This window comes from Monodelphis domestica, chromosome 1 (genome assembly GCF_027887165.1).
Source record: "Monodelphis domestica isolate mMonDom1 chromosome 1, mMonDom1.pri, whole genome shotgun sequence".
In the NCBI taxonomy this organism is placed as follows: Eukaryota; Metazoa; Chordata; class Mammalia; order Didelphimorphia; family Didelphidae; genus Monodelphis; species Monodelphis domestica.
Window position 1 is genome coordinate 48,362,887 of NC_077227.1, and position 217 is coordinate 48,363,103.

The following is a 217-nucleotide window of genomic DNA, read 5'->3' on the forward strand; positions in this document are numbered from 1 at the left end:
AGGAGGAAAGTATAATTCTTGCTTGGTAACTGCTTTTAGAGACCAAACAAAAGAACATCCAGCCTTGAAGCACTTCTAAAATCAGCCTGCCCTTTCCTTCTGATCACACATGCGCGCACACACACACACACACACACACACACACAGAGAGAGAGAGAGAGAGAGAGAGAGAGAGAGAGAGAGAGAGAGAGAGAGAGAGAGAGAGAGAGAGAGAGAA